The sequence below is a fragment of the Catharus ustulatus genome, chromosome 1 (assembly GCF_009819885.2).
Source record: "Catharus ustulatus isolate bCatUst1 chromosome 1, bCatUst1.pri.v2, whole genome shotgun sequence".
Classification (NCBI taxonomy): domain Eukaryota; kingdom Metazoa; phylum Chordata; class Aves; order Passeriformes; family Turdidae; genus Catharus; species Catharus ustulatus.
In genome coordinates this window covers 5,665,075-5,680,891 of record NC_046221.1, presented here as the reverse complement: position 1 = coordinate 5,680,891, position 15,817 = coordinate 5,665,075, and the positions used below count along the sequence as shown (strand labels likewise).

Genomic DNA, 15,817 nt, shown 5'->3' with positions numbered 1-15,817 from the left:
ATTGGCATTAATTTGGGCTCTTGTGAGCTGTTGTGTTCTTCAGTAGCAGCTAGTGGCCTTCACAAATGCATAAAATTCTTTGGGTTTTGTAAACATCAAAAAATGCTTAATGCAAACCTGCAATGAACCCCGCTGTGCAAGAGGTCTTTGGGATATTAATAGGGAATTTGTGTTGGCCAAACATTATGAGGAATCAGGAAAAAAAATCCCAAAAAACCCAAACACAGCAGAGGGTTTTCTTTGCATGCAGATTTTTGGGAAGATCTATGGTTATTTCTCTGTGAATGTTTCTGTTTCTCCAGTGACAGGAGTCACCTTCATGTGGGCTTGTAACAACACTGACGTGTTTGCAATGGGAAAATCCTTAACACAATCACCTGCACTTACATTGGAGGTTTGCCAGCATAGAATCACAGAGTAGTTTGAGTTGAGAGGGACTGTAAAGATAATTTAGTTCCAAAAATGTTGCTGAGCAGAAGAACTCAGTGTAGTCCCACCTGAGTGATCATTGCTCCACTCTTTCTCAACCCTGTGCCTCAGTTTCCCCATATCTAAAATTATGGGACTCCTCAAGAACTGCAGCACAAAAAAGAAAAATCTGGTAGAGAATTAAGTGTTAACACAGGCAATGGCACTGCCCTGGCTCTGGGGGACCTGGAGGCTCTTCCTTTCCCATGCCTTTTCTTTTATTTTGTTTTTTTTGTGAAGAAGAAGGGCTTTGTGCATGCTTGGACACAGCCAGCAGAGGAACACAAGTGCTTGGGAGAGGCAATACATGTGTGTATTTCTGTGGGTGTTGCACAGCCCTGCCTCAGCCTGGATGGTGCAGAGGCAGAGGATGCTTGTGCAGAGAAGAGCAGCTCGGGGGATGCAGGGCTCCATCCTGCTCCTTCCACCCTGCTTGGGGAGCATCACAACACGACTGCACCTTTTGTCATCCTCAGGGAAAACGGCTGAAATGAGATTTATTCATAAATGCACTCTGTGTTCTTTAGGAGGAAAAGCCATGTGGAAGGAAATACTTTTAATGAGTAACATACAAAATTAGATACTTCCAAAAATGTGTTTATGTTATTTAACAGCTTAATAATGAAATGTACTGTCACCAGGGCTCTTTGCAGTGTTTGCAGAACTAAAGTAAGCATTACCATGTTTTTTGTTTCCGAGATTTTTCTGCTGCTCCTGGAGCACAAGGCTTATCCTGGCTCAGGCCCCTGAATGGCTGAAGGGTGGGTGAAACCAGGTGGGTAAATGCTGACAGGTGGGTAAATGCTAATTCCCAGTTTGTCCCTCTGGGATTCGCCCCTCTGGTGGCACAGGGTGAGGAGGGGAGGCTGTGTGAGTGCACTGCACTGGCACTGAGGGCTCCTGTGCTGCAGGAGTGTTCACTCTGCCATTGCAGCTTATTCCACCTCTCTGAAGGGACACGGTATGGTTTCCTCTTTGTCACCAATAATAATTATCTCAGCAATAGCCTGTGATGGGAGCTCGCCCTGAGGAGGCTGCTCTGGCTGCAGGAGGTGCAGCAAGGTGCTCCAAATGATGCTCTCTGCTATTTTGGCCACGCACTTCTTGCACCAAGGGAATCAGCATTTAGCAAGGGACAAGAACCTGGTGCATTTAACCATCAGGAAATTGTGGGTATGCCTGTTTTGAGTGGTACAGGCGCTTGTAGGCTTCCCTTTGCTTTCTACCTGCTCTCTGCACCTGCCCAGGTGGAGCAACCTTCCAGTTTAAGCACTTTTCTGACCTCAGGGAATGCAGCAGCCTCCTGATATGTATTAACCTCACACTCTGGCACTGCTGGTTTGCTTTGTGTCCCAATGAGTTCCTTACCATTGAAACAACCATTCATCATTCACCATGTACAATAAACCAGGAGACTGTATTTTATTTGGTTCCAGCCCCAGGCATCTGAAGCAGGTATGAATCTTTTAAATGTAAGTTCATCTTTAACTTCTCCCAAACGTGCCATGAATTACTTACGTGGTTTGCTATCTGTCTGTAAAACAATCCTGAAATTGTAAATGATGTTGTAGCCCAGACAGCTCTCTAATGTTTGCAGAGGGAAGTTTGGTTCTACTGTAGGACAGAACCACCTTTCTGACAAGATTTCTACAGGGCTGGAAAACGTGCTAATAATTGAGGTTGGTGCCATCCCAACAAGATTTGGTTGGTGTAAATCCAGCTGCTGGAGTTTCAACCATGTATGGTAGAAAATGCTCAGACAGGCAATTAAGGAATTAGGAAAATTGCAATTTACTGTTTTTGTGGTCTTTAATGACCACAAGAGGTCAGGGCTTCTGTTTTCATGTCTCATGTGAAAAACAGCCCTGTCAGAATGCAGCACCTTTAAAGTACTGTTCCCTGAGCAGCTTGAAGATTGTTCCTTCATCTGGAAGAGGCATCTGCACCCTCTCACCATCCTGGGCCATCTGGTTTTGTCTCCTCCTTTGCACTCACAGCTGTAATTGCAGTGCCAGGTGAAGGCAAGCCCCAGTTCATGGTCTGGCTGAAAACACAGGGGTGAACCTCATGTTTGCAGTTGGTAGAGCAGAGGAAGATGATGGCTGGGCAAGGAGACAAGGGGACTGTGAGTGTGCTGCTTTTGGAACCAAAACAGCCCTCAATGGGCTCATGCTCAATATGAAACCATCTCCCTGGACCTGCAACATTCTTTGGAGCTTTGGCAGACCTTGTTATGTTCAATATTGACCAAAATTAGCTGTGGGAAGCATGGGAAGTCTGAATGGCAGCTATCCCAGCAGCCTGGGATACCTGAGATGAGCAGCTTTGATGGGAACCAAAGGACAGCATGGGAAGTCTAAATATGTAGATTCTCATGGACAACTGAGAACATGTTTAGCTCATCAAATATTCAGCAAGGAATTTAAATTCCTCTGTGGAATGGATTATGCATCATCTTGGAAGCATGAAGGGAATTTGCCCCTATATTCCTACTTGAATTCTGTCCTCTTTCTCTTGAGAGGTGTAGACACTGTCTTCTGGTTTCTGGACAGGTAAAGGCACATGTCTTTAACATGGAGAAAGGAGGTAGATAGGGCTTCTTCAGAGAAGTCTTTGTCCTGATCACTTGGGTTTTGAGAGGGACTATGTTGTCCTGAGTTTCACCTGAAATTGCATTGAAAAAATCCAAACTCGGGTGACCTCACATGGCAGTAAGCCTAACCTCAGAAAGGAAAGGCTACTCAGGGGAGGGCTCTTGGGAGGAAAAGCACTTAGAGCACGTTATAATCTGGGGTGGAAGTGCACCCAGTATCTCAGACCAATGAAGAACTGAAGCAAAGCACAGTGCACAGAGCAAGCAGCCCTTACAGCAGGCATCCCTCTTCTCCTGTGCTGTCATACAGGTTTATCCTCCAACTGCTGTTCCAGAGTCTTTTGTATGTCACTACTGACGGCATTAAAAGCTTTTCTATTCAAACCTACACCAGAGCACACCCTCCCTAGGAGCAGCCTCAGGAGCACCCTGTACTGCACTGTCCTGACTTTGGAGTGTGGAGTCTGTAACTGCTGATGGATTCATCAACTTGGTGTTTCTGAGCTGGAGACTGAAGGAATGTATAAATTTTGCTGCACATCAGGAATAAAATGCCTGGCCATGGCTGTACTAGGGACTTTGTCATGAATGAATTCATGTTATGCCAGAAAAGTCATTTGCTTCCAGAGCACCATAATGCAACACCTATTGGGTTTCTGGTTTTGTTTTAAAGTGTCTGTCAGGCCCCAGGGATGTGATTGCTTTGTAAAGATGAAACTTGCTGCCTGCTCTCCTGAGACAGAGCCAGAAGTGTGAATTTTAAAGGACCTGGTAAAGTCCTAAGTGGTTAAATGGGTAAAATACAATTTTACCCATTTTACTGGGTACTTTAGCACACTACGCTAACAGCAAACAGGAGCTTCAGAGGCACAAGAGCCTCCTAAATACTTATGGTAATGTCTGACAGGAATAGAAGATGTCAGACAAAACAGCAACTACACATCTTGAGGAAAAACCTTGATGTTTCCTTAGCTCATTGGACATTTATCAAAGCATAACCTGTAGGTTAGCCTACAAAGCACCAGAAAACAAAGGCTCTGTGTTCAGATCTTTCAAGGGGGGAGGTTAAACAAAGGACATTGAATTATGCTATGTCAGAAGATCTTTGTTTCTAGACATCAGTGGAATGGAGGATTTGGAATAGCCTTCTCACTTCCTTCATTGTCCTTGCCCATGGGTGTTTTTTTGTGTTTTTTTCAAAGAATAAAACAGATGAAGAAGTGAAAACAATTGATATCTGTTGATGCAGTTGTTTGAGTAGCCATATGTGCATCACCTGGAACATGAACTACTCATTTTCCAGAAAGTAAACTTGACCCACTCTGCTCAGATCTCCAGAGTATTCTGCTGCCATTGATGTAGGATTTCCAAGATAAACTCATTTCCTCAGGGACTAATAGATTAAAAAATGAGTAAAGTTAATCTATGAGCAAGTTCCACAAGTGGGACACGTGTTATGTATATTAGAGGGATTCATGCTGCTTTTCCTTAGGATGGATAAACCAGTTGTACCTCCTGTGGCACATCTTTGGATGCCATAAAACACAACCACTGCTGAGAACTAGCCTGCTATAAAAGGATTATTATATTTTTTAAAAGTCTTTGTTTCACAGGAAAACCATCTCCTTGTTCTTCTTTTCTGATATTCTAATTCTAATACCTTCCTCTTACCTCAGTAGTCTGAGCAAGCAGACCTTCCCAAATCCCTTCCAGAGCGCCCATCTCTGCACTATCAAGCTGAAATGTCTTTTCCATCTTGCACTCCCTGCTCTGGAGCACAGGCACCACTTTTTCCAGCAGCCTGACACACAACTTTATCCTGTGGGTAGTGGCTACTTCATGTAAAGGTTAAGAGACTCGTGTGGATGCCAGGTAACAGGTCTGGTCTGGCATCAGCCCATTCCTCAGTTGATGCCAATGCCAGATGCTCTACAGGGTGATTTGTTGGCGTGCAGTCTCATCTAAACCCTCCCTGAACATTTCACAGAATGAGCAGCTCAAAGAATAAGAAGAAATGCTTTGACAGCAGGAAAGCCATGGTGAAACCACAGAGAACCAACAGGGTCACCTCTAAATACAAGTGAGATGCCTGGTATTAAAGAAACTTGGTGAGGCTGCTCCTGCATGAGGAGAGGTGCCTGTGCGGAGGGATTTAGGGATGCTGGTACTGCCCTGCTCGTACAGGCTGAGCCAGCATTGGCTGGGTATCTCAGACTGATTCCTTTTCTCCAAAGCAGCTGCAGTGGGAGACCATACCTTAGACTGGATATTTCCCTGGGATGCTTCAATGCCTGCTTTGTGTCTATTCAAAACCACACAGTTCATCTCCCATTGCCTTTCAGACCAAGAATGTGCTATTCCCTGATGTCAGTAAAATCTGCCTATTGATGCTACAGGTTTAAAAACCAGGGAAGTTAAAAATTGGCCTTTTTCAAATAGGGAAGGTTGCTTCCTGTGTTGCCTGCAGGCTTCACATTTTAAGAAGCAAGTTTCCCTCTCTAATGGCTAATTCTTAGGAGGTGATCACACAACCTGGTGATGATTACAGCTATTGTAATGCCTGTAATGTAAAATTGAATGGGTCATTCTGAGTATTTCAATGATAGACATAAAATACCATAAAAGTTGGGCAACTGCAGCTGGAAATTATGTTTTTTACCTTTTTCCACTGAAGTGAGTATAATCAATGTACAACAGAGTATAAAAGGGTTTAGCATGTACGTTCTGATCATGGGGACAACTCCGCTGTACGAAGTTAAGATGCTTAACTTTTAATGTGATTGCTTGAAAAAGCCTCTCCAGGGGAGTTTTCCATTCCCTGGAAATATGGCCAGGATAAATGCTCCATAAATAAAGGAGGGGACACTTAGTGGAACTTGAAGTGATCAGAAGAGACGTGAGAGATGGCCCTGGGTTTCAGGTACTGCATTTCAACTCCGAATAGCTGGCTGCACTAGCTAGAAGGCTTCACTTCCCACAGGCTTCCTGTGACTGAGAGCAGTTACCTGGGGCTGCACTTCCCATTTATAAACCAAAGGAACAAAGCAGCTTTAATGCACTTTTACAAGCCCTTGTTTACTACAGTCTCAGCAGCAAAAGGCCATTTTTTTCTCTCTGCTGTTGGAGGAAATCTGCTTGAAGAGCGACCTGGATACGGCAGTTGTATTTTATCTCATTTTTCTTCATGCATTCTGAATTTAACATCAGGGGTTTTTGGCATTTTGCTAATTTATTTTAAAATTGTCATTTAAATATTGACTAAATGAGGCTATTTCTATCTCCTCTAGTCCTTCACAGATACCAAGGGAGCCCAACAGCCAAAATCACACTGTGGCTCAAACCAGTGAACTTCTCACACCTGGTCACAGTGATGGGTCAGGGATGAACCTCATCTACATATTAATATAAAGCACATTAATGCAAGATTCAGCATGTGGAAAGGCTTTTCCCTAAAGTCTGCAATTCCCAGACAGGAAGGAGAGCTTTACCTTTAAAAAAGCAACCTTTGGGTTTTGATGAGTGGGTTCAGCTCCTGTGGGCTTTGTTTGGGGCGAGGGGGACTTTGGTGGCTTGGGGCAGGGCTGAGCAAGGAATGAGATGTCCTGAGGACATCTGACCTTGAAAATAACCCTAAATAAATTGGGATAGTGGCATCCTCATGGGGAAACCAGCCTGGGCTAGGGGATATGTTTTAAGGGTATATTTACATCCTGTCAGCAGACTGGGGAGCAGGGCAGCCTTTTGACCCTGGGCTAGCAATGAACTCACTTGGCAACAGCTCAGATCAGTCTGTTTTCTTTACTTTTACCTGTGACTTGAGCAGCTGCTACAGGCAGCATAAACTGTGGATGTAGTGCAGTTCCAGAGGAGCAGAGCTGCAAAAGAAAGCATTTGATGAAAAGGGCAAATAATCCTCACTGTGGTTTTGAATTTTACTCGAGGATGGCTTCTAAATATCCATTAATGGTAGGACTTTACTAGATGTGCTCCCACAGAGCATCTTCCAGGGCCCTTTAGTGGAGCAGGAATCCCCTTCCAGTGCTTTGTGCCTGTGCCATGATGCCAATGAAAGCGTGGTGAGCAAGGACTGTAAGAGGGTTCACTTCCAAAGTGCACATCTGCTCCAGAATAAAAGGCTGCTGTTGATGTGTCTCCAGGCACCTTGATGGAGAATTCAGTGATCCTTAAACCTTCAGTGCTGCATCCTTCCCTTGGAGTGGAATTCAAATACCTAAACATAACTACAGTGCAGGACTTTGGGGAGACCTGGGCTAGGAGCAGGAGGCTGGACAGCAGCACCTAAAGTGGCATTAGGTGCCTGTGCTGAAGCTGCTGAAGCCCATCCCCTGTGGCCAGTGTCCCAGCACAGCTCCAGGCCGCCCAGACAGGACCAGATTGCATTTCTGCTCATGCTGTCACATCCCGTGGGAGCTGGATCAGGCTGCTGTAGCTGGGTGGCTTGGGAGACAGCTGTGGGGAGAGACCCAGAGATTTGGAGTGGGCTCCTAACTGTGCCACGGTGGCATCTAATGCAAATGGGATGGTTCTTCACACATCCGAGGCAGTGACTTGAAAAAGTTTATTTTTTTTTTAATAAAAATGATTTGCAAGGTAGTGCAAATTCTGTTACAGTGAACATTTATCCAAGTCCCTTGGGGGTTTGCTATACAGGGAAGTTAGATTGCAGTCTCCTTTTTCCTATCATCTATTAAGACTACACACAATTTGTGGAGCATGTATCAGCTTTTCCTCCGTGCTCAGCGCTGTGAGACTCAGGTCTCTGCTGAGCCCTTGCTATGATTGTGATTAAAGAAGTCTGGGGCAAAGGCTGGTTTGTGGTGTTAAGCTAGAGACCACAAATAATACAAACAAGATGTGAAGTGAGGTCTGCTTGGAATTCTTGGATAATGCTGCCTCGTGGCTAATTTAGAAGGACTTAGAATTTCTGTGGTCAGTTCTGCCACTGTGATCTGGTAACAAATCTGTCCTTGAAGAGGCAGAAAAAAAATAAAAGTCACATCATCATGTCCTCTTCCACAGATCCTGAGGTGCTTATTTAGAAAAGCCTCCTGTTGACTCTCACAGTGTGACTGCACAGCATCCACAGGAACACAGCCCAGAAATGTGACCCAATAAATGCCGTGTCTTCAGCCATCAATCTGGTTTGCATCATGTTGTTCTCTCAACTGTTAATCCAGATGTTATTTACATCGGTGCAGTAACATTAAACGCTTGTACAAGCAGTATTAATAGCATCAATAACAATACTAAACATAAATAGCGGCAGCACTGATAGTAATACTTCCAAAGCAGCTTGTAATTGTAACAACCTGTCATTCCTTTGCTAACTCGTGCTGACTCAAGATTAAATTGCTCTATGTGTGGAAAGCAACATGCAAAAAAGCCCATCTGTGCCAAGGCTGTTTTCTTCCCTTTGTATTTTTGTTTGTTTGCTTACATGGACTAGCTGAGAAAATGTCACCATGCTTCACCCTCTATTATTGTGGCCACGTTTCTGACTGGCATCATCCACAGGCTGTCAGATCTTGGAAATGGTGTACAGAAATGGAGAAGTCATGAGTCCTGAGCAAAGTCTGGCTGCTGGTGAAGCTGCACTGACCTTGGGGTGTTGGATGCTGATTTATGGTGCTGTAATCTGATATCCCTGGCCAATTATTAAAAATATCCAACCCAACTCTATATGTTGTCAAAATATCCTCTAGATATGTTTCCTGCTGTTTTGGTTTTGAGCTGTTTCTAGTAACTTGAAAATATCCAAAACAGCCAAATTTCCCTGAAATGTCTCTTGTGTAGAGCAAACATGACCCATTTCTTGTTCTGGGTGTGAATGGAGCCTCACAGGAAAAGATTTGAGACTTCTGATGTGCAACACACTAACAGCATCTGTGAGTTCTATGAATGCCTCATCTTTGTAAAAGGACTGTGTCCTAAAAGAAGAAAAGTAGGCTTTCAGCTCCTAAAATTATAATTCTCTTTATTTTCCTTCAGTGCAGTATGATTTCTCACTCTTAATTAAATGGCTGTTTTCATATGTTAAAAACATGCAGAAAGCAGAGTTTTCCTGTGTTCCTTGTCGACTTTGCTTCACAGCCCCATTCACAATGAAGCAAATAAAGAATAATTCCTATGAGATGGGAATTTGATATGCCTTTTTCTGGTACCTGGCGTATCACAAATCAGGGAATATATCTGTATGCCTTCATTATACCATGGATCAAGCCCTAGGTCATTAAGTTGTTGAAAATTTCCCACTCTGAGATCTAACCAGGATAACAGAAGGATTGAGGTGTAACATGTATTGAGGAAGATATGAGGAAACTTTCTCAGTTTAATGCAGATGCAACCAAGGCATTTTATGGGATTTTAAAAATCACTGCTATTTAAATTTATTGGCTTGTTCTTTACCCTAAGTGAATAGCTCTGTTGGACTGTACTCCTTGCCCCATGTAGCTCACAGTCTATTCTGCCATGGATTTCCAAGGGAGCTGAACACCTTGGTACCCACAGCATCAGTTTTGGGCTGGTTTTGTTCTGCACTTGCAGTCATGAGATGGTGATGAATGGAGCCAGGGGATGTGGACCTCATGGAATGGAGATAGCAGTGCTCAGCTGCAGAAAAGGGAAGCTGTGAAACATGGAGCACTGACAGCTGGTCCCTGAGACCCTGTAGCTGCAATTTTGGATGTCATCATGCTTGAGTCTCTCTCTCATCTAGGAAAAGTGGGTTTGTGCTAAGATGCAAACCAAAGCAGCTGAAGGCACATCATCAATCATGGACTGGGAGGGTCAAACTTGAGGCAGCCACACATTGAGTCACCACAATAAAATTAATTAGGAAATATCACCCATTGTCCTTCACTAAAAAATACTAAGTGCCTAAGCCTATCTACAGAAAGTAGCTAAGTAGGGAAAAAGCTGTATTTGCACATCTCCTTTTCTGACAGCCTCACCTTGAAAACCACCATGGAACTCACTGTTATCTCCTGTCTTTTGAGTTTTCATTTGATTATGTCATATAAGTTATAAACAGAATTGTAAAATGAACAATAAAAAGCTGAGCCCAGGACACTTTCCTTAAAGAATTTAAACCATTGCAGTTTCATAGGCCCTGGTGATCCTGAGTTTAAATTGATGGCTGGATCATTGACAATTTTCCAAGGGACTGGTTGTCCCATTCTGTTTCTGCTCCCTACTGTCTTAGCAGGTTTTCAGGCAGCTGGTGGAGAATTCTGGTTCTCCATATGTGTCAGAACAAAAGAACAATTTTGTAAGTGGATGTTGCTTTGAGGTGTTGGAGTCAAAGGTGTTCATCTGGCCTGGGTTATGAAAGAAGCCAAATGAAAGGATCATTGTAATGATCTCCTGGCCATTGAAAAAGAAGTGTTAGTATCTGGATTTTGGACATCCTGGAAAATTTTACAAAATGTTTGTTCATAATAAGAACTATAATAAAACTCCCCTTTGAACTTTAATAACCTTAAAACCCCACAAATTCAAAAATCAAAAACTTAAATGTAGTCTTGGCATGAGATGTACCTTTGTACCTCACAGTTCTAGTTTGATGCAAATGAAGCTCTGGAAATATTTTTCTAAAGAAATGAATTGACTGAGATTGGGATGGCTTTTCAGAGTATGGAACAGGAGCTTCAAGCAGCAGGGGGGAACTCTCCTTTGTATCACAAACTGTATTTTAACTGTGCTAGAAAAAGTACAGCTCAGTTATGTTATACAGCTCTGGCTATGTGCAGCCAGAAATTAGTGTGTTTACTGAAATCTTATCTCACCTACAGAAATCTCAGAGAATGCCAAATTAGGCAACAACTTTTTGATAACAAGATTTTTCAGGAAAATTACAGTATGTCTGATGGGTCCCAAAATAACAGCAGCATAATCTGCTGCAACGTGTTCAGCCCACTCTCTCCTGATCACGAAGGGATTGCGGAAGAAAAGTATGGAAATAGAAAATGTTGATAATGCTGACTTTTTTTTTTTTTTTTTTTTTTTTTTTTTTTGTCTCTCAAAAAATATCTCCAGCTGCAAAAAATATTGTCAGTTCCAGAGGGTTTCGTTTCCCTCCTGGCAGTTGTGGCCAATTCCTGCTCAGATAGTGGTGCTGCCACACTCTCTTTTCCCAAGAAGTCAGCCCATCCAAATTGCTTTGTTTGCTGTGGGATGAAAGCACAGGCATGAGCTCACATGTCACCTGTGATGTGGCTGCTTTACCTGCTATCTGCTCCCTAAATCCCAGTGGTGTGGAGTTTTAGGAGCCTTTAGCAATTCCAACATGCAGTTTGGCACCTAAAGTATTTCTGAAAATGTTTCTGAAAGTTTGGTGTGTAATGGTCGTTGAAACCTGAACCCAAACCTCTTCCAAAATGGGATGTAGGTGGCTGTAGCCTCTGAGACTTGTAGCCCAAAAGTGCATGGCCCTGCACCTCACACATTCCCAACAGAGCAATGCCCTTCCCCACCCTACAGCAAAAAGCAGTGACACATTCCCCACCAGGGCAACTGATACAGAAGGCTTTTCCTCATTTCCCCACAGGAATGGGAGCTGAGAGGATTTTGCTTTTAGGATGCTCTGGGGGCAGGGACCACCTTGCCTTTGCTGTTTCTGCACTGCCTGCAGTAACCACAGAGTCCATTCAAAACTCTGCTTTTTGGGTAATTTCATCCACCTGCATGGCTGTGAGACTGAGTTAACCAATTTTTTGCAGCCTCTTTTCTTGAGTCTCAAATGAGAAACTCCCCAAGCACAGCAAGCTCTTTGAGTGCACACACAGCTTGTGCCTGAGCACCACTGGAATTTCAAATCCTCTGATTAGATTGCAGAACCAAACACGAGTCACTTGGTAGCACCTGGGTGTTGCTCTGCCTTCAGAATCTTCTGAAAAATGCCCCTCTCTGGAAACAGCATCTCCATAGCACTCCACAAGTGTTCCAGTGTTTGGAGCTCATTTCATCCCTAATGTAAACAGCACAAACCCTGAGCTGGAATTGGAATGCTCACGTTGCACAGAAGTAAACAGGTTTTCTTTGTTACTGCTTGCTAATGAAATGCCACTTTGCCTGGCCCCATGAGAAGAGGGCTTTGCTGTACATGCTCCTGGGAAATTCCTCTTGGCTGGCAGTCAGGAGAATGGCAGCATCTTGAGCTCTGCCACAAGATGCTGCAATTATTGTACTTGTGTTTCTTCACATTTCAAGCCTCTGCCTTAATGTCAGCCAGTGCACATTAAACATGACAGTTCTCTGTGATACCACTATATCCCTGACAAAAATGGATTCCAGGAACATGGCTAGTGGGGAGTTTTTTGCTTCTTGTGCCCCTGTCATTTCTGCTTGTGGGACTGGTGGTAATTCAGGCATGAATCTGGATCCACTTTAAAATGTGCCAAAAACCTGAGTGTAGCTATGCAAAGCACTGAACAAAACACAGGAGCATTTCACAGGGAGGAATTGTGTGTGCTGCAGTTTTTTGATTAGATTAAAGAACTAGAACGAAGCAGTGTGATTCAAAGTGGCCACACAATAATAGTAATAATAATAAATAATAAATAAAAGCTGCTCTGAAATATTTTAATTGGAAATAAAAATCAGCTTTTGCTAAGCAACCTGGAGAGAGGGTACAAAGGGAGGGGAGGGAGCGTGGATTTGGAGCCCCTTTGAATGATCTATTATGCTGAAACTGCTTTTATCTTTTGTTTGGTGCAGTTGCTGAATGCAAAGTTGGCTTCATCTGTGTGACATGTGTGGCAGACGCCTCTTTGGTCTGTGCATCCTACAGGGTGCAAAAGACCAGCTGGCTCAGCAAATTCCTCCCAGCATTATTTGCTTCTTATCTTAATACCATGTGCAGGGATCTGCTGGCATCCTTGGGAAAGAGGAACTTGCACAAGAGGAGAGAGGCTGGGAAGGAGGGCACAGGGGGCAGGGAGATGAGGTGCATGGATGCTGTCCCCTAGCATCCCAAGCAGATTCTTGCAGTTCTCACATCCTGGCATGGGCTGTGGAGATGATTTCCCTTCCTCTCCCCTGTCCTCAGTCCATCACAGTTTGTCCCATTTGATGAATGCACAAAGCTGAAGCCACAGGTACACTAAGGGTATGGTCAGGCAAACTTTCCTAAAACCACCCCCCACAGCCTCTCTCCAGGCTTGTTAGAAGAAGCAGAGCTTTTTCTCTTCCTACAGGGTTTCCAAAAAGCTCTTTCTTATTCACAGCCATCATTGTTTGGTCACTTTGGACCCCCTGTGCCACTCCAGTTTAACTTAAAGGCAGCACAAGCAGGAGGCAGCAGCAGAGGTATTTACCAATCATATGATGGTAACCAACCTCCTGAGAAATGTCTGACCTAGTATTTAATGATAGCTTTGACTGTGAGTGATGAACATTCTTTTCCCCTCCTTTTATGATTCCACTGGAAATAGGGGAAATTTCTGGCAGCTTCTCACAGAAGCCACCAGTGCAAACCAAAACCTTGCCATGCAAACCCAATACAGGAGTGGTAAATGTGAAGGTTGTTGCAACCAAGCTGATAAAAAATACTTATTTGTACAGAATCACTCTGGAAAACTCTGAAAGTGATTCTGCTTCAGGAGGGGTCTGTCATGGCACATCTGCAGATGGCACATGGTGTATTTTTCATTTCCGACCTGTGCCTGTAATAACCTTTATGGCTGAAAGAAAAGTCGACAACTTGCAATAAAGGTGCTATAGGCAGAAAAAAGAAATTCTAATTTATGGTGATTTAAACACACTGTACCTGCACTGCCATTTGAAAACCATGATTGTAAAAGAACTATAACATGAAAAACGTGGGGAGGAATTTATTAAAGGCCAGGCCACTTTAGCAAAGCCAAGATCTGAGCTGTCTGAGATGTAATGCGGTGCTTATAAACTAAAGGCATAAGTTATTAACTTAACCTAAATGATTTCAGATTTGTGTTCAATGGACTTGGTAATTATACCACGGAATTTAAGCTGACCTCATCAAGCCTGCTTTCTCTTTTAAAATGTATTTCTGTGTCAATTAAAATGCCTGAGTATAAAAAGCAAAGTTTTTATAGGCCCAGCCATACAAATTCATTATCGCGCTATTATATACTTGGCAGTCTACAAATATGCCAGTGATTAACTTAGTGTGCATTAGCTGCCAGTATTGCAGCATTTCAGATAAGTGTGGCTATTGTCTGCATTCAGCTGACTGAAATTGCCATGGATGTAGACCTTGGATCTCCTGGAGAAGGTAGGGCCTTTCCAGCTGATTGTGGCTGTCTGCTGGATGAAGCTTGTATTGGACAGGGCAGCATCTCAGCCAATAAACAGATAACTGCTCCTGGAAAATGGATGCTGGAGAGGTTTTCTGCAGGGTGCTGGGCAAGGATGGTGAATTCCCAGGCTGGGATCACTTCTTGCCTTTGACTGCACATGGCTGGATAGCTTTAGTCAACAGCTTCCCTACTCCATGTGTTTCCATCATTATATTATTCCCATTTTGTTCCATTTATATGTCTGCTTTACATTGTAAATTTTATGGGGCAGGGACTGTTTTATGAGTGGCTGTTATTGTATTATTGTAAAATATTATTGGTTAATCTGAATTTTTTCTAACACTTGTTTCTACTTCTCTGTCTTAGCACTGTGATGGCAGCGGTGGTGGGGAGATGAAGCAGATCACCACTGGATACCAAGACCCAGGGGAAAATGCCCCCTCCCTTTCCATTCCATTATGAAAGTGATGAATCAGTCCAGGAAAGGTTAAATGTCATGTCCTGGGGACATCCAGGAGGGCAGAAGCAGAGCAGGGCACATCCCAAACCCCAGCATTGCAGTTGGGTGCCAGGGCTCTAGATGGAACCTTCCCTCTGTGCCTTCAACATTATTTACTTAAAAAATACAGTAATATCTAGCTCTGCTGGTAAATATTTCAGAATGCCTAATATAAAATTCAATAAAGTTATAATGCCAATAGGGGAGGAAACTATTTCCTTGGGGTAACAGGCTCTTTGTATCAAATAAATGCTGGAGCAAAGGTTTGAGCTGTAATGGTAAGAGACAATCAAGGCAGGCCAAGGGAGGAACTGTTGGATGCTGTGACTGGGGGATTTTTTGCTGGTGCTTTTTGTGTTGGCATCTAAGAGCTCCTCTCCTAAAGGTGCTGAGCAGCCACATTCCCTATGGGAGACAGTGGTGCTTAACACTTCCAAAATTTTGGCCTCTAAAGATGAAACCTGCTATTTTGGCTGTATCTGAAGGTGAGTGACAGCTGCTCAGTGAAGCTATTTGGAGTAAATCTCCAAAGGAGACAATACAGGGCTTTTCCTCTGCTGTTTTCCACCCTTGGGAAGAGCTCTGTGCTTCTGGCTTGGAGCTGGGGCAAGTCCCAGAGGCACAGGATCCTCAGGAGTCCAGCCTGTTCTTCCACCACTTTTGCCTGCATTAAAGACTCCCAAAATTTGGGCACAGCAATCTGGGGAAGTATGAGCAGGGGATTCCCAAGACTGGTGCTCTCTTTCCTCTGTCAGTGGCAGCTCTTGGCTGTACCCATCCCCCTGGGATGAATGGATCTCTTATCCTGCCTTCACTGCAGTGGGAAGCCCGTCCTAGGGAAGACATTTAGGTTTCACATCCATGTCTGGGGTTCCTGTCCATGTCTGGGCTGCCAGGTGAGATGAGCAGCCAAAAGTGAGGCAGCTACAACACAAAATGTCCACCTTAAACATTGCATTTAGG

At 43.7% G+C, this 15,817-nt stretch overlaps 1 long non-coding RNA gene across 1 annotated transcript; it reads left to right on the top strand.

Annotated features, from left to right (window-relative positions):
* The first annotated feature begins 1,166 nt into the window (after positions 1-1,166).
* On the top strand, positions 1,167-15,585 carry LOC117002970. Its single transcript, XR_004419446.1, has 3 exons — positions 1,167-1,243; positions 8,102-8,223; positions 14,722-15,585. It is a non-coding gene; the product is annotated as an uncharacterized LOC117002970 (long non-coding RNA).
* The last annotated feature ends 232 nt before the right edge of the window (positions 15,586-15,817 follow it).